The 25,063-nt window shown below is 25.7% G+C and overlaps 2 long non-coding RNA genes and 1 pseudogene across 3 annotated transcripts; 1 reads left to right on the top strand and 2 right to left on the bottom strand.

Annotated features, from left to right (window-relative positions):
* Positions 1 to 6,434: 6,434 nt before the first annotated feature.
* LOC113556384 lies at positions 6,435 to 13,401 on the bottom strand (annotated as a pseudogene).
* A 399-nt stretch (positions 13,402 to 13,800) lies between these two features.
* Positions 13,801 to 15,368, bottom strand: LOC113558511. The gene is made up of 3 exons (XR_003405651.1): positions 15,260 to 15,368; positions 15,053 to 15,195; positions 13,801 to 14,796 (listed from the first exon to the last, which is right to left on the bottom strand). It is a non-coding gene; the product is annotated as an uncharacterized LOC113558511 (long non-coding RNA).
* Positions 15,369 to 20,638: 5,270 nt separating this feature from the next.
* Positions 20,639 to 22,270, top strand: LOC113556953. 2 transcript variants are annotated; one of them, XR_003405559.1, is made up of 3 exons: positions 20,639 to 20,698; positions 20,827 to 20,925; positions 22,213 to 22,270. It is a non-coding gene; the product is annotated as an uncharacterized LOC113556953 (long non-coding RNA). The 2 variants fall into 2 exon arrangements; XR_003405560.1 differs by having other exon boundaries at positions 20,659 to 20,711.
* Positions 22,271 to 25,063: the final 2,793 nt, after the last annotated feature.

Genomic DNA, 25,063 nt, shown 5'->3' with positions numbered 1-25,063 from the left:
ATAATTCATGAACCATTGCTGCAGTAGATGCTCTATTAATTGGTTTTGATTTAATTTGGCTTTGGGCAACCGTTCGAGTTGTTTGAAGTTGAAGTTCATCTTGGATTTCGGTTGGAACCCCTTCTTTATCTATTATTATGTTGTGTTGAATACAACACGCCTTTGTGATTATAGTAGCTTTTTCAGGAAAAACTAGCATTTTATTTTCTAGAACATTAAAACGTTTCACAAGAATCCCAAATACACATTCTACAATTCTTCTGGCTCTTGATAAACGATAATTAAAAATTCTTTTTTCATTAGTTAAATTTCTTCTTGGAAAGGTCTCATTAAGTTGGTTTGTAAAGGATATGCTTCGTCTACAACAAATACAAATGGAAACTCATCGTTAATTTGAGGGTCAATTTTTTTTTGACTGCGGAATATTTAATTTATTGTTTTTTAATAATTTTTCAAAATTGGATTTTTAAAAATACCACTATCACTATTTCGTCCATAATCACCGATATCTATAGCTATAAATTTAGCATTAGCATCAACGACAGCTTGAAGTAACAATGGAATGAAACCCTTTTATAATTATAATATTCTGAACCAGCATTAGGAGAGCATTGTATTAATATGTTTTCCATCAATCGCGCAAAGTTCACGAAAGTTCCATAGTTCTTCAAAAGCTTTTGCTGTTTTTATCCAATGTTCAGTTGTAGGTGGTGGCATATAATTAGAGCATAATATATCGCATATGGCACAACAAACGTCACTTATAATTTTTCCAATAACTGAAGCACCAAGACGAAAATGATAATGTAACCGTTTAAAGTGTCCTCCAGAAGCTAAATAGATGAAAAATAATTATTTATTCTATTATACTTATTTATTATAATAATTTTATTTTACATTTTTAGGAATTTTTAGCCATAAATAATTTATTTTTTTACGTCATTTTTAAATTCTGAACAAAGTTATGAATATTTTAATTTTACAAAGATGTTTATTTTTTATGTGTATATGTACACGATTACTAGTCGAAATAATGCTTCGATTTTCAACTTTAAATACTTTCTTACTTGAAATTTCACCAAATTTTTATTGGCATAATCTATACATGGTATAATTAAATTAAATTTTTTTATCAAACGATGTTAAAAAAATTTATTTGATAAAAATCAAATTGAGGACAACAATTTATATTTTAGTAAAAATATTAAATAAATAAAAAAATCTAAATAGAATAAAAAGAGTTCGATTTTTTATTAAAATTGGATGTTTTTCATTAAATATAAATTTTTGTTTTCGACCAGGCTTTTATAACCAACATTTTTTTTTTTTTTTTTTGATAAACTACATAAGATAAACACGATAAATTTTGTATTAAATTTTCAAATCTTAAATTACAAACAGAAAATTTTTTATGAAATTTTAACTCAAAATAATTTGCAAATATTCATGATATTGATAATAATACTAACTTCAAACGCTAATAAAAAAAAATGGGCTTTAGTATTATTATAATTTTTAAATCACTATAAGGCTAACTTATAAGGAACTTTGTATTAAATTTTCAAGTATTTTGATTTAACCAAAAATATTTTATCGATATTTATAAAAAAAAATACTAAACAAAACGAATATTTCAAATGCCTATAAATAACATTAAATTAAGCGAAATATTTTGAAAATTAAATTATGTTAAAAAAATGCCAATCTAAAGAACTGTTAAAATTTTCAAGTATCTATGTTTTTTACTTTTTGAATAAAAACAATTATTGAAAACCGTTAGAGGATAAACAGTTATCGCTACGTGATTTCGTAAAAAATTCAAATTCAAATGCTCATAATATTTTTACTATAAGAGTTTCCTTCGAGTTTTTTCCATAGTTATTTGAAGGAAAACTTATAGAAAACTTAGTGTTGAATTTTGTAACCTTAGATATAAATTTGAAATTTTTATGAATTTTCAACTACAAAATTACTTGTAAATATTTTGTAAAAAATTGAACTTTAAATGCTTATAAAAAAAATTGTGACCAATGATTTTTGAATTTTTTTATAACTACAATAAGAAAAACTTATAAAAACCTTGTATTAAATTTTCAAATTTTTTTGGGCACCCAATATTCTTTTATTGACGTTTTAAAAAAAAAAATACTCAGATAATTCGATAATTTCAGTTGTCTATAAATAGTTCAAAAAATGTCAATATGATTTGAAAATTTAACGGTGTATAGATAATGCTAATTTAAACATTTTGTGAAACTTTCAAGCATTTACAGTGATTCGTTTTTTGAGTTGCAACCATAAAAAAAAATTGATTTTGTTGAAAACTGTTTTTGCATAAAAATTTCCGTTTTTCATTAGTTTTTATTTTTTGTTTTTCCGGCTCTTTTCAACATTTAACCCAAAGTACCAACTAGGTTCACTTCCCACGAGAAAAGATAATGAAATTCTAAGCATTTTCACTCTCCTAAAATTTGATGATAAATGCAAAAAATAAAACCAATATATTCATCGCTCCGCTCAATCTATACATTAACAGTTTTTGAGATTTTGATGCAGTTTGTCAAAAAATTAAATGCATGTAACAATAATTAATTTAACATACATTTTCTAGTGGCAGAGTGTAAAAGTAAGTGGGCGTGTCTTCGTAATAGTTTTGCAAGTGCATTACGTGAAGAAAAATCAAAAAAATCTGGTTCTGCTGCTTCGAGAAAAAAAAAGTGGTATTTATTCAAGGAAATGTCGTTTTTGTCAAGTTTTATGATGCAGCTCAAACAAACATTAAGTAATCTGAAGGCATCTGATGATGAAAGTGAGGCAACTTATACTAAGAAAAGTACAGAAAATGCAGATTTCAATGAGAGCATTAATGAAATTGAAAATGAAGGTACAAATACTACATCTTTAATTGACAGGCAAGAGCTGGTATCTTCTGAATCTGTATTTAAAAAACCAAAAAAAAAACTCAAACTAAAAATTTGGCTGCGGAATAAGTTGCAGGGCCTATGATTGAATTTTTACGTTCAAAAACAAATAAGTCAGTTGTTGAAGATGTTGATTTATTATTTTTTAAAAGTCTTTTACCTGATTTAAAAAAATTAAATGAAAAAAACCAGCACCAGTTTAAACATTTTGTGTTAACAACTTTAAACTTGTACATCGATAGTCAAGAAGCTCAAGAATCAGCAAATAATGATAAAGTATCATATGGTAGTACTACATCACATGTACCAGTACAGGAATTTCAAACTTACAACTATACTTTCAGCCCACCCGGATATTCATCATCAAATAGCTCATCATACTGACTACCTACTTATTAACTATTTTGAATACTTATTAAATTATTAATACTTATTATGTACATTTGTTTTACATTTATATCAGTTTAAAGTTTGATTAATAAATATTTCTAGTATATAATTATAGTATTATTATTTGAACTTACCTCAAGGTTACTAACAATTTTTCAGCAGGATCTATACTTTTACGAAAATTTGTGTCTTGTGATCTTATTGCAAACCAATTTCATTTAATATAAAGTCAAAAGTAGTTGAACTTATACGAGTGAAATTTTTAAATTTTAACTCATCTTTACGCAATTCAACCAAAAAATTCAAAATTGTATTATTTTCTGTACGTTTTTTATTTATTTCGTGTACCCAAATTTTACGTTTACGTTTATTTTCATTTATTCACTATTTAACAAAAATTGCTACAAAGCAGTACAACATAATCTTCACGACTGGTGTACAAAAACAAAAATGAGTAGGAAATTATTTTGTCTTGTTTGGTTTTGTTTTGTCAGTGGGAATAAAATTTGTTCTGAGCTGTTTGAAATAATATGTTTCGACCAGTTCGGAACAGTTTTGCTCTTTTGGTGTGCGCCCGGCCGTAGGATTGAGCTGTCTCACTACACTACGAATTTTACTAAATTTTACTAGAAAAATATGAAATACCTATGTATAATATACGTATAAAAGCAATGAGTATGCACTTTTTGAGCTAAAATTGACAAAATATGCAAAATTTGCATTTTCAATTTTCAATTTTTTAACTCGCCATTATATAATTCACATTTCTAACTTAGTCTGCTATAAATTGAGAGCATACTGTACAATATACAATTCCTACAACTTCCAAGCCCTATTTATTAGTAATTTTTACCTAATAGTTATTATATTTTTAAAACAATAAAAATAATTTAAATAATTAAAAGAATTTGTATAAGCAATATAATATAACTATTATATATTAACACTTAACAATGTTCACAATGTTGTATAAATTAGTATGGCATAGGTTTTTGCTGATAATTTAAATATGAATAAAGTAATGGTTAGTTTATAGTCATATTATTTTAATTTTGATATTGATATAATATACTACTGTCTACATGTCTACTAGTATAATAAAATAAAATAATGGTTTACTTCAATATTTTATTCTCACTTTTAATTAAACAATTATAATTAAAAAAAAATTTAAAAGTATTTCCATTATTTGAATAAAAATTGTTGACTAAGTATAGAAAAATTATACATTTATATAATAAATAAATTTATTGAATTTTGTCTTTGATTAGAATATTAATTTATGAAAGTTCCTGTAATAATTAATTTTATATAAACATTTTTTATAAATTGTAAGACTTATATTATATTATGTTATCAGCTGTTAACCTTTCAAAAGAGTATAATTATAAATTGTACATGAAAATTCTACTTATTATTTTATTTACTTAATTTTACAAATTAATACAAAAAGTAAATTAATTTAAATTACTTTGTTTTATATTAACTGAATTTAATTAGTTAATTTATATAGCCTCGGAAATTCCTTTACAACAATATAAAAAATTGTGTTTAAATTAAATATTTAATAAATAACTCGATGATACAATTTTATTAAAACAGACATATCATTTAGTATCTAATAAACAACACCACCCATCGTATTGAACTTTTTTTTACTTATTAGTTTTTATTATTAATTCAATTTTATATCATAAAAAGATGTAAACTTAGTAAAGAAAATAAAGCAATAAAAAGATTATTTAAAATAATTTTTACCATTTCTAAGGGGTCTGGTATGGAAGAAAAATCTCGGAAATGCAACTTTAAATAACCATACTTTTGAACTTTATAATAGGGAAATTCACAATTTATTTTAATAACAACGCAATTAACTGGGTTATTGTGGACATACAATTTTCTGCTATATTGTATGATTGAAAACTGGAAAATTCATCTAGATAAAGTATTTGAATAAAAATTACTTTAATATTAGTTATTCATGTTGCAGTATATTAATAATGTGTTATTTATTTGAGATTTGCAATAGATAGATTGACAGATGTAAATCAAAGATTATGAATGTGCAATGTTTCCAATGATTTAAATGTTGATTGTTTTAAAAATTGAGAATTATGTAATGCAATAGTCAGGATCCAAATACACCTTTATACAACATAAACTATTAAAGTTATTGCATAATATGTAAATAATTAGTACTAAGAGGATGCCACACCTGCATGTGTTGTCTTTGTCTTCCAGATGTAAAATACTGCAAAAACTGATTTGCGCAGGAAAGAACGGTAATACTACAGTTACAAGTGTTAAAACTAAGAAACGACAGTTTAAACTTTGGCTGTGAAATATAATTTATAATTTTTAGATATCAGGGCTACAATAAAAGTTATTCAAGTTTGAAACAATAAGAACTTTTTTTCTGTAATTGATATAAAAAAAAAAATAATAAAAATGATATTTCACAACTAAATGTCTTCTTATTTTATGGTGAATTTTGTTCCTTAGTTATGACTTTAGCTTTCTTGGTTCTTTTCCGCGCAAAACAATTTTTGTTATGTTTTACATTTTTAAGACAGAGACAACAAATGCAGGATGTAAAGTTATCTTATAAAATGTTACTGTCATAATAGTTTTTCTTGTTGTAGTTTATTCTTTGTATTAATTTTCTAAATATTTGCAGTAAAAGTTTTGACAGATTTTCCATGACCAATCAGATTCTAATATTTTGGACAAGTTTTATCAGCAATATCAACTAAAAATAATTTTGGTAAAATTACATTTTAATCTTATAAGTAGTTATACAAAATATTAGATATCTACACAACCAAGTATACATTTATAATATTAGCAACTCAACAGTTTATCGTTACTAGGGAAGTACTTATTTTAGTACAATTAAATGAACAAATTTTTAGCTATGATGTACTATTTTTATTTTATGCAACAAATATCTCAGTTATTATAAATAATAAGACTATGAAATATGAATAGAAATAAAAAACTAATACAATTAAACATATTAATTATTTGGTAAAGCAATTTTTATGAACATTTTGTAAAAAGATAACAATTAATAATGACACTTAAATACACTAAACTAAAATACTATCCATATATAATCTTTTAAAAAGCAGATGTATGACATAAAATACACAGTCATTATTAACTTAAAGTATTAATGAAGTTTTAATGAGTTATTTAAAATGTAAAAGGTAACTAATACATAAAACAAAAAAAGTTTAATTTGAGAACTATTATGAAATATATTTTGAATATTACGAAAGACTAAAAACAGCTAAGTAGGTGATAAGATTTAAATTAATTTTGTTTGTTGTAAATAACCATGTCAGACTCAACTTTAAAAACTGCAGCATCATTATCCATTAAACAATTTACAAATTGAGTATTACGGAATGCAGCTGCTGGTGTTAAAACATCCCTATAATACAACATAATATTTTAATAAAATTTCAAACTTTATTATTTTTAAATAAAATTTTATACCCTTTGAGAATATTATTTTGATCTTAAAAATAGTAGTTAATAATCAGAGTAGTCTTAAAGTATAGGCTCAAAAATTCTAAGGGTACCTAATTTATTTAAAAAATATTATAGTACTGATGAATGCTCACACATCACTCATACAGATTATAGACCAAAATATGCTTTCATTTCGCCTTCAAAAGGAATAAAATATTCAAGTGATTTAATGAAAATAATTTATTTAAACTACTGTAGATAGCAGTGTTTCCCAACCTTTTTATAATGACGACCCTTAAAATTACTCCTTGTTGATTACGCAACCCACCTCCACTAAAAAAAATGTAATTGTATATATATTTCTGTGTAAGTTTATTCAGTCGCGACCCATAGGCTGGAAAACACTGTTGTATAGTGTATATTAATTATTATTTATTAAATTATATACGATCAATGAAAAGCAACGATTTATTCATAATACTAATTATATACTAGCATCCTGAGTAGAATACCAATTTTTTGGTTTATTACCCAGGTTAGTTCTTATTTTTCAAAGAGTAAAATTAATATTATTCATTATACTCATACTAATAAATTCATATAAAAGTATTAATAAAACAGGTATTTAATAATTTGGATATTGTTTTTCATTGAGTGTAGACTAACTCTATTTGAATAGCTAATAGATCCGTTTTATTGTACTCCTATATATAGATGCTGATTACAGAATACATTTAGTTTCTTCATAAATTTGATATAGCCTGCTTTAACATTTATTTAAATGACAAATTTAAATAAAATATTAATTATTTTATGTATTCAAATAATATGTATTACACTTTTATTAAACTACTAAAAGTATTAATTTTATAATTCAATAATTATTTAAGGTTGGGCTTGCATAACTTTAAGGCAGTTCTGCTAATGATAATTGGATTAACTTACCCTAATAAGGAGAATTCTAAGAGGTTCAAATATGGCCAAGATTGATAGTAATAAAAATAATAGTATAGCAAAGATAGCTGGTAATAAACCACTCATAACCCTATAATTTCGAACATGAAAATTATAAGGTAAATCTTCTATGGTTTTGGCATGATGTATTGACCTAGCAACAACAGCTTCATCAGGTTCTAGAAAAGCTAAACACCAATCTATGGTGTTACTTTGCATACTTATTTGCTGTCTATGCAATATCCTAAAATTTAAAATGTACAAGTTAAAATTAATTATTTAAAATTCATTCTCATACTTAAATAACAAAATATTTTTACAACTTGAACAAGGTATATTTCTAGGGCAGTGTATGTTAAGTGGTATACTCTATTCTAAATAAGTTTGGAAAAACTTATGTGGCCGACACCCAGTTCGAGTGCTGCAATTGGTCAGAATATATATCATAACACATGGTCATCACGCCGCTTAACTACATTTCTATGAACTACAACACATTCACATTCTCATTCTTTCCAAACTTATTTGGAATATAGTAGAGACAATATTGAAAGACTATTCCTTAAAAATATTACATAATAGCCTAAGTTAATCATTAAGATTGAGGAGATTATACAAGAGGATTTAATTAATAACTGCTTGATGTTTCGTCTTCACATAACATAATATATAGTATATAAATAAAATGTTATAATCAGAATAATCTATTTAACTATTATTATAAGCATGAAAGTAGATTGACCTAATATTAAATTAAACGGTAAGAATAAAATCTAGCTCACTTAGTTTATTTTATTTTGAACACTGAGACAAAAATTACATCTAATTGTTTGTTAATACAATGTAATAAAAGTATCATTATAATATTATAATAATTTTACTAAAATATTTAATATATTATACCAGTGGTTAACAACCTTTCTGGTCTCACGGGACACATTCACAAATTAAAAAGTTTGTGAGCCTAACAAAAATAAAAATGTTGTATCCATAACTAGTGATGGGTAAATATATTTTTGGTATATCCCCTTGTTATTTACCCGGTATTTTGGGTAATTACTTCAAACAAAAATAATTTAATAACATTTTGTTCATACACAAACAACTATAAACAGTATGGTGATTCAAGTCAAAATACCTATATTTAATTAAATATGTTTTATGTGAAAAGTTGACAAGATAATATTTTTCAAAAAATACAGAAAAAAATATAATATTCATAAACTCACTATTGTCATCATATTGTCTAAAAGAAAATATAAAATACATATTAATATATAAAAAAAATAAATAAACAATATTAATAAAGTAATAAAAAAATGTATTTGTTTAACCAGAATTCAAATATGAAATAAAACATAACAAAATGTAAAATGCATAATAAACAAATAAAAATTTCTTACCCTTTGGGAATTTACCCACAGCCCATCCACTACTCATAATTATCCACTATGAAAAAAAAAAACAATCTAAAACTTTAAAATAATGAAATGTATAAAAAAATGTTGTCATTTTTAAAATTTAAAGCAGGCCGTATACAATAGAGGAGCAGACCGCCAGTTGCTAACCACTGTTATACTATTAAAAGAAAAAAAATACTTCTAAAATAAAAACTATGTTTTATTTTTATACTTTTTCACATATAATACCAGTTTTGTACTTGAACAATTAACCGGAACTCTGTTAATTTTTATATAATTTAACAAATATAAAGATGTTGTAAAATGATACATACTTGAAAATATTTGGCTTCAATCGAGTCACTTCCATTAACTTATTCAACAGATTTCGGTAGTATAATCGTTGTTTTCTAGTAGCCAAAGCAGTACAACACTTATCCAAACACTTTCATGGATTAATCCAGTCTAAAATACAATCATAGCTTATTAGGGTTAGCAATTAAAAATGCTACTTTATTAAATTAGCTTTTTGCATAAAATTTGAATACTTATATAATGAAATTTAATATTAACAACCAATATTAGCAAAACTTCAAAAACTAAAAAATGGATATATAATATCTTAGTTATAACATATTAATGTGCAGTAATGAAGCTGAAAGTTAGTTTTTAAGTAATTAGATCAATTTATGAAAAAAATAATATTATTATACATTTATTTTATTTGATATCAATAAATATTGCTGAGTCTTATTGATTTAAATTAATTATTAAACATTTATCATTATTTATATTATCAATTAAAAAATGTATTATTATTATCTTCTATATATAATGATAATTTTGTTAGTGTATTATAAAAAAACAGTTTTTACTACTTATTCTAATAAAAATATGCTATTCACTATAGTAAATGCAAATGAACTCAGATACATTTTTATGTATATGTCAACATTCTTCAATTCGCCTAAAATTAAAACGCAATTAATAAACAAATAAAAATAAAATTCAGATAAGTATATATAAATATATATGCTACGGTCAAGGTAGGAAATCTGGGCATTGTTATACAATGTTTGAATATTTTGGGAAATGTTACAATCACAGTAGATTATAATCTACCGTGGTTATAATGATCATTTTAATACTCAAATTGTTCATACATTGGCCGGGAATTTATGAGATTGTCCGGGCAAAGTGTATCTTCCCCGGATTCAAGTGAGCAAGCAAAGTAAATTAGATTCAGCGCACTGTACATATTTATATTGAATAGCACTTATACATAACAATGACACTAGAAAACTATACTGAGATATTTTATTTGTATGTGACACTCATAACAAATAACAAGAACTGATCCGCAATCTTCACAATAAAGTAATCACCTTAGTATATTGCATGAACACTATTGCTATTCACGATATGCAAAGAGGTGTTTATCTAGGCTAATGAGGTACCACCAGTACAAATTTTTTTAAGAAATGAAGTGACAAGAAAACTTCTAAATTAGGTGGTCAATAGTATGATAGGTATACTTGCAATACATAATGTAAGACCAACCGGTGTAAATATAAAAAATCTGGCCGACTTAGTAATTCAAAGTACCACAATAGTGGTGTATGTAGTAATAAATTAAGTAAAATAATGCTATTTTTATGTGTCATGTGATTATTATTTTTTAGTAAAAATAAAATAATTATAATTAAAAAAAAAAAAAGTATTCATTTTTATCATGTCAAACCACTTTTAGATTATTATTAACTCTTCAGTTGTATGTACCTAACTGGAAACCTAATAGGTTTAAAAACTTATACTTGAAGCGTCTATTTTAGGTTTTTTTTATGATTATCTAAGTACCCTGTAAGATTTTTTATTCAATTTTTAACTTATAGTGTCCAGACAAGGTTAACGTATTTCAACTTTGCCTTTGAACCTCAGGCACTGTGCACAATGCCCGTCTCCCTACTTTGTCCATAACATATATTTTTTAATGTCTATTAACTATAAATATACCATTGAAATGATTGTATAAAAATTCCACACCAAGGCCAGCAGGTACACTCTTAATACCAAGTGCACTAACAATTATTGAATTATTCTCTTCAGCTTGTTTATTATATAAATATGCCATTTTCTCCATAAACTATAGTTAAAAATGTATTATATAACTGAATACAAACAAAATTTACAAAAATTAAAATAATATTTTCTAAACACATTTTTATTTTTATAATTGTTCATTTACAAACATGCAATAATATAACAAAAACAATTAATATTTAACATACTTTTAAAAATACACACACAAAAAAAAAAAATGATAGATACTTTAGAATCCCGATATAAAAATAACAATTTATCTAAATTTAACAACCTATACATCATTACATCACTTACTAATGGTTCACCAGTTACATCAACATAATGAGTAGATGTTAAAACACAAGATTTGACTACAACTTCTCCATATATATATAGTATGGTGAAATACAGTTTATAACCACAGAAGTTTTTTGAGCCATTATCATTACAGTTGTAATATCGTATACAGTGTCATAAATAATATCAATTATTTTATCTTCATAACCATCTATATAATATTTAATAAATACATCAAAAATACTAAACATAAGTAATAAAATCTATTTCTATAGTATTATATTTCTAGATCTATAGGCTGTAATGCTCAGCATTAATATTTCATCAAACAATAAATTATTTTATGTATATTCAAGTCCATAAAAAAAATAAAAATACAATTACATTTTATACTCTGATATTAAAATAACATTACTGGAGACAGTGCTTAACATCATTTATAGAAACGAAAAACACCATTGTTGTTTTAAAAGTTAAAAATTCAAACATTACACAATGGTTTTTAACGTTCCTTAAAAAATGAAAGCTGTTATCTGTAAATCCTAAATTGAATAATTATTTTATAGTAATGGATATTATAAAATAAGAAAACTTACCAAGAGTTATATACAACTTATCCAATATATTTTTAATTTATCAATGTTACGTCTAGCAATAGCCCATGTTAAATTGTATGTTTGAGAAAGGTGATCCATTTCCATAACAACATGTTTTCCAGTATATCCTGAAGCTCCAAAAATGATTATATCATATTTGCGTTTTGATTTTGTATCAATAATATGTTCGTTGGCCGGATTTTGTTTGACAGTAATTTCTTGGTTGAGTATTTTGACAACCATTTTTGATGCTTGTTCTTACGTTGGGATCCTATTACAATAAAGATAATACAGTATTTTATTAACACATTCAAGTATTTCAAGTTATAGTATATATTATAAAGCAATAATGAAACTATTACTATATTGACATAATGCAATAAACATTTAGGTTAGAATTACTCTTTACTTTATAGTAGCGACTAGCTCGTTGAAATCATTTTAACCAAACAATATTAGTTAATTTGACAATTAATAAGAAAATTTTGAACATAGGAATACGGTGATAGTCGAGGTGATAGTGGAAGTACATTAGTACAATAGTACATCCCAACTGAATAAACTACATTGCTGGAATAGGAGGTAGAGAAGGGGCCATTGTCAAGAATTCTATCATCCATAGCTAGCACAACTCCAAAAAATGAAATAATATATTTATCTCTATACAAAATACTCGTGATACGATTCGGAGTCTTGGACTAGACACTCGAGGACATATTGTCATTATAGATCTACCCACGTGTGTACAATTGCCCAAAGAGACAGACCGAAACAGCATATGACGTTTTTGTCGTAACCTAGCGGAATAAGCCATTATTTCGTTAATGGCCCGATCATGTGGTACTCACCTCGGACAATGACACGCAGTAAGATGGTAAGATTAAAATATGACGACCGCAGAAATTAAGTCTGCGAGACTGTATCGATCCAAGACCTCTAGGCAAACTGGTAGGAAACGAAATGATAAACGAAACCATTAGGTTAAGAAATAACAAAAACGTCGAAAACGATGCCGCCACACTGGTAATCGACAAGTTGTTGAGTGGAGTGGATTGCGCGTGTGTAAGCGAGTTTAGCGGGGATGACGCTTGTTGGTGTCTCCCATCCGCCCAAAAACACCAATTGGCGGTTATGGTGCGTACTGCTTGACGTGTCCTAACTGTGTAGATAATATAAATTATAGATAAATATGCACCTCCATAAAAATAATTATATTGTGCCGGTTACCAGCATATATGTTATCAACAGCATGAACCACAACAAGTAAACATAACCGGCTTAAACAATATATATTGCCCGAACCTTGATTGTTCAGTGATAAAATCAATTCACCGTGGTTTGATGCATTTGTTCTAAGTGTTAACACTACTATTACCACTTGAATTTAAATATTATAATAATCATTAATATAACGAAATCATAAAATCGAATAATGTAATAAAAGTAATTATTGTAATATGGCGCTCAATAATGAATAATAACAAAAATAATAAAATGTAATGAAGATGATCAAGACTTATAGCATTTGCATTACCATCATAAATAGTCGATAGATATGGTAAGGCATAACACTATAGCAGGAATAAACAAATACTTTTCATAGTGCGCAAAATTCAAATTTTAAATTTTATTTTGCATATTATATTAACATATTTTTACATATTGACGCACATTTGCGATTTTTAATAATTGCTATAATTATTTATAGATGAAAATTGTTAAACATGATATTATATGATAATTTGACTTATATTACAAATCCATATTTTTAATTGCTTATAAAACAAACAAATATTAAACGTTAACACTGACAGAGGGTGTGAGCGTCGCCGTACTGAAGAAGACGGCCGATCCACCATGAGGAAAAACTAGTTGGTCGTTTGCCATTGATCGCGTCCCTGCTTACCGTAACAGAGCGTTATTTACACAGCTTTTGCTGTATTTGTGTATTTGTTGTTCATTTAATAAAGATTTTTGTTGTTATAAACTAATTATTTTACGCCGATATTAACACAAGTGTCTTGAACCTTGACTACGAGACTAAGGATATGATTTTAATTTATCATTTTTAACTATTATGTTTCATTTAACTTGATATTTTTACTTCATAAAATCTAAATCATGATTTTATAATTTAATTTTGACGAATAACACAATTTCATAATTTTTTCATATTGAAAAGGAGCAAATTTCAGTTCATATACAAATGCATTCTGTGGTTTAACTCATTTTACATTTTAATTCTTCAATACATTCTGGTACTTGTAGTATTTTTATGGTTTATCATAATTATTATTTCTTATCATTTTTTCCATTATATTTATATCTCATATAATTTTGTAGTTTTACATTCGTATTTGTATTTAAGTTTTAACAGTAAATTATTTTCAAGTATTTTGTAACAAAAATGAAGTTTGTCTGTTAGTTTTTGTTTTCATGTTTTCATTTCTGAATTATTCAGTATTATCCATTGTCATATAAAGATTTTCGTACTTATTATTTTTTGTCATTCGTACTATAAATTATATTCAATTGCCATTAAACGTACAATGCATAAAACCATTATTATTATCAGTATCTCCTAGTTCATTTTCAACATTAGATGTTGATACTTTCCAAAAGTAGTATGAATGCAAATTCCTGTCTCAGCATACCTTAAGTGATCTGCTGTATTGGCGTCTGAAAAAATGTAGTCAGTTAAATATATTTAATAGTTGGAGAATAACTTGAGAATACAGTGTTTAATAAGCAGTTATATGTATGAATTTGTAATAATAATCAAAATAATCATATAAAACCATGTGTTATAGTGTTGATGAAGTATCGGCTAAAATTAAATAAATGAAAGTTAATAATGGAAAATTATAATTATTTTTTAATGTGATAAACTTTTTGTTACATTACTATTAAGTTACTATTAATTAAATTCAGTCACCATTAAAGATATATTGCATAAAACCATTATTATTATCAGTATCTTCTAGTCCATATTCAATATAAAATGTTGATACTTTCCAAATGTAGTATGAATGTGAATTCCTGCCTCAGCATGCCTTGAGTGATCTGCTCTACTGCTGTCTGAAAAAATGTAGTCAGTTAAATATGTATAACGGTTGGATGATAAAATGTCACTACTACATACTATAAGGAGAACGAAAATGTTTATATGACAACTTCTACGTGAACAACAATGAATAATTCAAAAATGGAAACAATCAAAACAAAAACTAACAGAAAAACTTCATTTTTATTACAAAATAATTGAAAACAATTTACAGTTGAATCTTAAATACAAATACGAATGTGGAACTGTAAAAAGATATGAACTTGAAGCATTTAACAAATGATAAGAAATAATAATTATGATAAGCCATAATAGATTATACAAATCTACCAGAATGTCTTGTAGGATTTAAACGTAAAACAAGTGTAACTAAAAAATACACTTGTACAATAACTGAAAATTGCTTCAGAAATAATATACTAAAAAACAAAGAAAAAGTACGATCAAAAAGAACTACAAGTAAATGTAAAAATTGGCGACTAAGTATGGGTAAAAAACCACCAACAGAAGGGAAAGTTAGGACCAAAATGGGTGGGCCCTTACAATGTAATACAATTAAATAATAACGAAAATATAAAAATTCAACGAGGCAGAAAGGAAATAAAATCACACAAAAATGAAATAAAACTTGCAAATTAAAATTCAATAATTCATAACACACAATGCAAATATAATAATTACTCATAAATTTGTTTATTAAAATATTCAAAGCCATATTACTTAATTTTGTTTTTCCAATTTTCTTACATTTTTTTTTCTTCTCATTTTCAGAATTATTTTTGGAAACCGATGGCAAATTCATTCAATCTAACTCCAATATACAACCCATTAGGAATCTATTTTCACACAATAAACAATTTACGCATATACAACTCACTGGCGCTTCTTAACCTATATTAATATTACAAACTATAATGAAAAATACAATAAAATCGGTAACATGATAAAAGATTTTGAAGAGTCCTGTGAAATGAATAAAGCCCTTGAGATACAACAACTTTGTTCCCAATATAATTACCAAGCATATAACTTTTTATCAGAAATTAGTAGTAATAAAGAAAATGTAATGAAAATTATAGATCAACCAAAAAATAATAGCCGTACCAAGAGAGGACTTATCAATTTAGTTGGGAGAGTATCTAACGTCCTATTCGGTGTATATGACGACACCAACGCAGAATATTTTTATAGTAAAATAAGAGATATTGAAATTTCAAATTCACACGTTTCTAATTTATCTGATGCACGAATACAAATTATGCAATCAATTATATCAAACGTAAACTTATCGCTATTAGAAATAAATAAAAATGAAATTAATTTAGCTGACAAGTACAGTTATCTACTTCATGAATTGCAAACAGAGATAGCTACAATAGGTATCTTAAATTTTAAAACAGCACTAGAAGAAAGAATATCATTATTAAATATAATTTTAACACAATACGCATTTAAAACAGAAAATTTACTAAATATAATAAATATGGCCCTACATTGTTTCATTCACTCCAGTATATTAGATACAAATACCCTTAAAAACCAGTTAAAAGATATTAAAACAGAATTACCCATAGGAGAAAGCATACTAATAGATTTAGATAATTCAGGAATATCAGAATTGTTAAGACTAATAACAACTAACATAGTATATATAGAAAATGTATTAATTTTCGTCATAGAAATACCTTTAGTTAACAATTATGAATTTATATTATATAAAAACATATTTTTACCTGTTAACATATACGATAACGACTATGTAATGATAGCTCCAAAATCTGATTATATAGCTAAAGATAAATCTAGATTATATTATTTAGAATTAAGCGAATTACAAGTATCAAAATGTAAACAAATGATGAATACATTATTATGTACTTATGATCAACAGTTACATCATTTGGATGAATCTTGTGAACTAACAATATTAAGAAAGCCAGGTATATTGCCTAATTTGTGTAACTTAAAAAATTTTAATTTTAATTTTAATAAATAGCATAGGTTAGATAATACAAATTCTTGAATATATGTTATGATTAGGGATAGTAATATTAAAAGTATAAATAATTCAGAAACAATAGTTGTAAGAATAACTGGCACTGGCATTTTAAATTTATACAATCAATGTGAAACCAATACTGATGATGGGACATTATTAATAGCAAAAAGAAAAATAACTACTAAAATGTACAAAGACTTTGTCCCACAACTTGAGGTTTCAACTGGAAAACTAAATTAAACATTACAAATACAATTTAAAATAATTAAAAGTATTCCAGATAAAGGTAATTCTAAAGTAAAAAAAATTTATTCAAAATAATAGAATATTCCAAATCACTAGAAGAATTAAAAAAAACAAAAACAATTTACAATTAACAATTGAAACTTAAATACAAATACGAATGTAAAACTGTAAAAAGATATGAACTTTAAGCATTTAACAAAAGATAAAAAATAATAATTATGATAAGCCATATTAGAAAGTACAAAACTACCAGAATGTCTCGTAGAAACTAATTGCAAAATAAGTGTAACAAAAAAATACACTTGTACAATAACTGAGTATTGACTTAAATGAAATACATAAAAGTTAACAATGGAATATTAGAATCATTTTCTGAATCTAATGGACAGGGTATCTTGACAGTAACATTGTAAACCACTGCTATTAATTGACTATAAAAGAAATTCATTAACCATTATACTTACAGTGCATATAACCATAATTAAAATCAGAATCTTCTTGTCCAGTTTCAACATGGGATGTTGGACGTAAGATGATGATACTTTCCCAAGTAGAAGATATTTGTTTTCCTGTCCCTGCATGCCTTAAGTTAATTGCTTTTCTGCCGTCTAAAAATGTTAAGTCGGTTATATATCTATAATGGTTAAGGAATATCTTGAGAATAAAGTGTTATATAAGCAATTAAACGTGTGCATTTTTAATATTTGTAAAAATTATCATATAAAAAGAAAAGGTAGTCTTTATGAAGTGTTAGCTTCAATGAAATACATGAAAGTTAAAAATGGATAATAAGTATGATTTTCCTTATCTAATAGTCTAGGTTTTATGAGACTAACATGAAAACAATGTATACTATAAGCAGTTAAAAATATGAATTTTTTATATACATCGAAAATTAACATATAAAATCATGTTTTTAAGTGTTTATGAGGTCCAAGATTTAATGAAATACATGAAAATTGTCAATGGGAAATAAGAACGATTTTCCTGATCAGTAGTCTAGGTTTCAAGATACTAACATGAGAATTGAGTATTTTGTAAGCAATTAAAAAAATGAATTTGTAAAATACGCCAAATTTTCCATATAAAAACATGTTTTATAATGTTTATGAAGTATTGGCTTAAATGTAATGTATGACAGTAATTAATGCTAAATAAGAAACATATTATCTAAATAGTGGTTAAGGTTTCAAGATATTAACATGAGAATTTAGTATTTTATAAGCAATTAAAAAAATAGGAATTAATAATATACGTCAAAATTATTATATAAAAACATGTTTTATAGTGTTTATGAGGTATCAGCTTAAATAAAATACTTGGAAGTTAATAATCCTAAATAAGAATAATTTACTGAATTCATTGGTCTTGGTTTCATGATACTATTTTTTTGTTTCACTAATATTAAGTTGCTACCAATTATGTTCAATAACCATTACACACACATTGCATAAATCCAATATTATTATCAATATCTTCTAGTGTATTTTCAAAATAAGATGTTGATACTTTTCCAAAGTGGTATAAATGCAAATTCCTGTCTCAGCAAGCCTTGGGTGAACTGCTGCACTGCAATCAGCAAAAAATGTAGTCAGTTAAATATGTAAAATTGGTGGAGAATTAATTGAGAAATGAGTGTTTCATAAGCAGTTCAAAATATGAATTTATAACACAAGTCAAAATTATCATTTAAAAGCATGTTTTATAATGTTTATGAAGTATCAGCATCAATCAAATTTTTTGAATTTGAGTTTTTGTTTAATCTTTTCGAAATTTGAGTGCTGACTCATAAATGCCACGACGAGTTTGAAAGGTTAATAAAGGTTAAAAAATCGAATGGATTGTTTTTTCATACACGCATAATTTTCTGTATGGTACCTATACCACCGTATAACGATTTAACGAAGTATCTTTTTGAACTTTGTTTTTTTACACGTTTTATGTTTGTTAAGGTTTCAACGTTTAGCAATTACGCCAACAGCATAAAAAATAGTTTATATATAAATAGTTTTTCATCAAATCATATAGAGAATACATCTATTTAATGTTTATAGTGTTTATATCCCTCGTTTAGCGTTAAGAATTTAATATGTACCTAAGCGATTTCGTTGTTTATACGAGATACGACCATCATTTTTAAAATGTACGACGCAGTCAGTAGATTACTTCTGATCACTTCAGACTCAAATCTGCTCGAATACAACATTTCATTTATTATTTATTAGTTTTAATTATATGTGTATATTTAATATGCAATATATTAGTATGATTGGTAGTAATTTGTTTTGAATTTCACAATATAACTTCGGTAATATTTATAGGAGATAAAGATTTAAATTTTATGGACATCGATCATAAAAAATAAATTATTATGATTTATTTACATTGTTAAGTATTCAAATAATGAATCGTTATATGTATAAGATATATAACATACAAGACCGTTAAGTTCAATTAGTTAACCAGTGGACTGTACAGTCCGGAGAATATTTATGCATAATAAATGCTTACCTGCAACTATCTAAACACTTAAATAATACATACATCTATAGTTTAATGTTATTACTTTTTGACTTTTGTCTTACTAGTTACTATGTATCTATATTAAGACTCATGATATTTATACAACTGCCTGCTTAATTTACAAAGTACACAATATTATTGGAAATTTATTTCATTATATTATGCTCAGTTAATCAGTTTTGAAATTGTATTTGTTTCTGAAAATATTATAATATTAAACATTTTTGAATTCGGCGGCCAGAGATAAAATCTAATAAGTTGAATATTCTAATCCGAATTGATATGATGTTTTTCATCCATGATTGTGGTTTAGTGATATAAAACATTGTTTATCTATTAATATAATCGTTTGTATTTACTGTCTGATTTATGTTTCATATCTTTTTGCAGTTTTATATTCGTATTTGTATTTAAATTTCAACTTTAAATTGTTTTCAAGTATTTTGAAATAGGAATGAAGTTTGTCTGTTAGTTTTTGTTTGATTATTTCCATTTCTGAATTATTCACCGTTGTCCACGTACTAGTTGTCATAAACAGACTTTCGATCTCTTTATGGTGTGTAGTAGTGACATTTTATCCTCCAACCATTATACATATTTAACCGACAATTTTTTTTAGATGGCAGTACAGCAGATCACTCAAGGATTGCTAAGACATGAATTAACGTTTTAAACACTTGACAAAGTTACAACATCCTACGTTGAAAATGGACTAGACGATACTGACAATAATAATGGTTTTATGCAAAGTACGAGTAATGGGTATAGAATATAATTGTGATTCAATTAATAGTAGTGTTACTAAAAGTCATGTAACCTTGACCATTAGATTAAGTAATGATGCTTATTTACCATTATTAACTTTCATATTTTTCAGATTGCAGTGCAACAGATCACTCAACGGTTGCTGAGCATGAATTAACATTTTTAGCGCTTGGAATAGTTTCAACATCCTATGTTTAATATGGATTAGAAGGTATTAATATTAATAATGGTGTTTTGCACGGTACGTGTAATGTTAAATGAATGTAATTGATAGCAACATAATAGAAGTGTAACAAAAAGTTAGTGTTATGAAACCCTTACCATTAGATTAAGTAAATGATTCTTATTTAGCATTATTACCTTCCATGTATTTGATTGATGCTGATACTTCATAAACATTATAAAACATGTTTTTATATTGTAAATTTGGCGTATTTTACAAATTCATTTTTTTAATTGCTTATAAAATACTCAATTCTCATGTTAGTATCTTGAAATCTTGACCACTAGAAAGAGAAATTGGATCTGATTTAGCATTAATTACTTTCATACATTTCATTTAAGCCAATACTTCATAAACACTATAAAACATGTTTTTATATTGTAAATTTGGCGTATTTTACAAATTCATTTTTTTAATTGCTTATAAAATACTCAATTATCATGTTAGTATCTTTAAACCTTCACCACTAAATTAAGAAATTGGTTCTAATTTAGGATTTATAAATATCATACATTTCATTTATGCCAATGTTTCATAAACTCTATAAAACTTGTTTTTATATGATAATTTTGGAGTATATTACAAATTCAAATTTTTTATGGCTTATGAAACACTCAATTCTCAATTAATTGACATGAAACCAACACCATTGAATTAAGTAAATGATTCTTATTTAACTTTATTAACTTCCATGTATTTCATTGATGCTGATACTTCATAAACACTATAAACATGCTTTTAAATGATAATTTTGACTCGTGTTTTAAATTCATATTTTAAACTGCTTATGAAACACTCATTTCTCAATTAATTCTCCACTAATTTTACATATTTAACTGACAACATTTTTTGCAGATTGCAGTGCAGCAGTTCACTCAAGGCTTGCTGAGACAGAAATTTGCATTTATACCACTTTGGAAAATATCAACATCTTATTTTGAAAATAAACTAGAAGATACTTATAATAACAATAATGGTCTTTTGCAAGGTACGTGTAATAATAACTGTATGTAATTGATAGCAACTTAATATTAGTGAAACAAAAAGTAAGTATCATGAAACCAAGACCAATGAATTAGGTAGATGATTCTCATTAAGCATTATTAATTCCATGGATTTCATTGATGCTGATACTTCATAAACACTATAAACATGCTTTTAAATGACAATTTTGACTCGTGTTATAAATTCATATTTTTAACTGCTTATGAAACACTCAATTCTCAATTAATTCTCCACTAATTTTACATATTTAACTGACTACATTTTTTTCAGATTGCAGTGCAGCAGTTCACCCAAGGCTTGCTGAGACAGGAATTTGCATTCATACCACTTTGGGAAAGTATCAACATCTTATTTTGAAAATAAACTAGAAGATATTGATAATAATATTGGATTTATGCAATGTGTGTGTAATGGTTATTGAATATAATTGATAGCAAATTAATACTAGTGAAACAAAAAATTAGTATCATGAAACCAAGACCAATGAATTAAGTAAATGATTCTTATTTAGCATTATTAACTTCCATGTATTTTTGTTGATGCTGATACTTCATAAACACTATAAAACATGTTTTTATATGATAATTTTAACGTAAATTACAAATTCAAATTTTTTATGGCTTATGAAATACTGAATTCTCAATTTAGTGTCTTGAAACTTTGACCACTAGAAAGAGAATATGTTTCTTAATTAGCATTAATTACTTTCATACATTTCATTTAAGCCAATACTTCATAAACACTATAAAACATGTTTTTATATTGTAAATTTGGCGTATTTTACAAATTCATTTTTTTAATTGCTTATAAAATACTCAATTCTCATGTTAGTATCTTTAAACCTTGACCACTAGAAAGAGAAATTGGATCTGATTTAGCATTAATTACTTTCATACATTACATTTAAGCCAATACTTCATAAACACTATAAAACATGTTTTTATATGGTAGATTTGACGTATATTACAAATTCATTTTTTTAATTGCTTATAAAATACTCAATTCTCATGTTAGTACCTTGAAACCTTGACCACTAGAAAGAGAATATGTTTCTTAATTAGCATTAATTACTTTCATACATTTCATTTAAGCCAATACTTCATAAACACTATAAAACATGTTTTTATATGGTAGATTTGACGTATATTACAAATTCATTTTTTTAATTGCTTATAAAATACTCAATTCTCATGTTAGTACCTTGAAACCTTGACCACTAGAAAGAGAATATGTTTCTTAATTAGCATTAATTACTTTCATACATTTCATTTAAGCCAATACTTCATAAACACTATAAAACATGTTTTTATATTGTAAATTTGGCGTATTTTACAAATTAATTTTTTTAATTGCTTATAAAATATTCAATTCTCATGTTAGTATCTTTAAACCTTGACCACTAGAAAGAGAAATTGGATCTGATTTAGCATTAATTACTTTCATACATTACATTTAAGCCAATACTTCATAAACACTATAAAACATGTTTTTATATTGTAAATTTGGCGTATTTTACAAATTCATTTTTTTAATTGCTTATAAAATACTCAATTCTCATGTTAGTATCTTTAAACCTTGACCACTAGATTAAGAAATTGGTTCTAATTTAGGATTTATAAATATCATACATTTCATTTATGCCAATGTTTCATAAACTCTATAAAACTTGTTTTTATATGATAATTTTGGAGTATATTACAAATTCAAATTTTTTATGGCTTATGAAACACTCAATTCTCAATTAATTGACATGAAACCAACACCATTGAATTAAGTAAATGATTCTTATTTAACTTTATTAACTTCCATGTATTTCATTGATGCTGATACTTCATAAACACTATAAACATGCTTTTAAATGATAATTTTGACTCGTGTTTTAAATTCATATTTTAAACTGCTTATGAAACACTCATTTCTCAATTAATTCTCAACCAATCTTACAAATTTAACAGACTACATTTTTTTCAGATTGCAGTGCAGCAGTTCATCCAAGGCTTGCTGAGACAGAAATTTGCATTCATACCACTTTGGGAAAGTATCAACATCTTATTTTGAAAATAAACTAGAAGATACTGATAATAATATTGGATTTATGCAATGTGTGTGTAATGGTTATTGAATATAATTGATAATAAAATAATAGTTGTAAAACAATTGTTATTTGTTATATATATGAATAAAAGATTAGTAAACACTTTTAGCTTGTAATTTTTATTCTTCTTATTTACCTATGCTATAAAAATCTTTTATTTAGACTATATATAAATGATAATTTTGATAAAAATTACAAATTCACATTTTCAACTTTTTATAGTAGAATTAATCATTAAGTCAATATTAACACCAACAGAGGGCGGGAGGTTCACCATACCTTGGTCGACGGCTGACCTGCCACATGAAGAATCTAGTTGGTTGTGTGCCGTTCACCGTTCCACTGCTCTCCGGAGTAGGGCGGTATATTTATTAGGCTTTTGACCGAATGTCTTGTACATTTACGAAAGAATATTTATAATATCAACGAATTATTCATATTTTACGCCCGAAGTTAACACAAGTCAGTGTCCTGATCCTCGACCGATGCATTAAGAAAATGATTTAAATTTATCATTGAAAAATTATCATCAAATTCATTTGGAAAAGGGGTATTTTTCAGTTATTGTACAAGTGTATTCTTTTTTAAAAGTACAAAACATTCTGTTAATTTGTACAATCTTTTATGGCTTATAATAATTATTATTTGTTATCATCTGTTTATGCTTATATTTCGTATCTTTTTACAGTATTACATTCGTACTTGTGTTTAAGTTTCAACTGTAAATAGTTTTCAATTATTTTGTATTAAAAATGAAGGTTGTCTGTTAGTTTTTGTTTTGATTGTTTCAATTTCTAAATTATCCAGTGTTGTCCACACACGAGTTGTTATAGAATTATTTTCGTTCTCCTTATGGTGTGTAGTAGTGACAATTGGATTAAGTAAATGATTCTTTTTTAGCATTATTAACTTTCATGTATTTCATTGATGCTGATACTTCATAAACACTATAAACATGATTTTAAATGATAATTTTGACTCGTGTTATAAATTCATATTTTAAAATAATTATGAAACATTCAATTC

The sequence above is a fragment of the Rhopalosiphum maidis genome, chromosome 3 (assembly GCF_003676215.2).
Source record: "Rhopalosiphum maidis isolate BTI-1 chromosome 3, ASM367621v3, whole genome shotgun sequence".
Classification (NCBI taxonomy): Eukaryota; Metazoa; Arthropoda; class Insecta; order Hemiptera; family Aphididae; genus Rhopalosiphum; species Rhopalosiphum maidis.
Note: the sequence above shows the minus strand (reverse complement) of the source record. Positions and strands in the feature narration are given on the sequence as shown.